Consider the following 641-nt stretch of genomic DNA (forward strand, 5'->3'; position numbering starts at 1 on the left):
GTGTCAAACCCAGGTTGATCTAGTTATCCCTTTGATATATATCCTTGTGTGCATTAGAGAGATTAATTTCCCATGACCTGGAAGCTCTGTATGTACAAGGTGCAAACTATGTTTTGAAACCGGACAAGGATGTGAAAGAGGAAAATGGTCAGCTCCCTTCCTTCTCCTAAATATAATTAAAACAAAAAAAAGATGAACGCGTGGAAAACAAGCCAAAGAACAATAGAAGCTTTATTTTCATCATCATTCTCCATGGTCAAGAGTGAAGAAATGTTCCGTCGTCATTGTTGCGTTCTTGTTGTTGTTGTTGTTGTTGTTGGATGCAATGGAAACTTATGTTTGTAACAATTCTTCTCGTTCATCTTTATTTAGCCGTCAAATATATGTATAGATATATATAGATATAGATATGGTCGAGAAAAAATTAACTCAGGTACGATATTGAGTGGTTCCAATTCAACCACTTGAAGCGGCGTGGTTAACTTTGGGGACAGATTGGGGAGGAAGGGACAGATTGGGGAGGGAGAGATTTCGTCGCGTTCCGTTACTTTGTTTTCAAGAATGGGCGAACAATTTTGAATCCAAAAAAAAAAAAATATCATATTGCCAATTTTCGTTCTCGCGGGGATGATGATGATGTT

The sequence above is a fragment of the Tigriopus californicus genome, chromosome 6, assembly GCF_007210705.1.
Source record: "Tigriopus californicus strain San Diego chromosome 6, Tcal_SD_v2.1, whole genome shotgun sequence".
In the NCBI taxonomy this organism is placed as follows: domain Eukaryota; kingdom Metazoa; phylum Arthropoda; class Copepoda; order Harpacticoida; family Harpacticidae; genus Tigriopus; species Tigriopus californicus.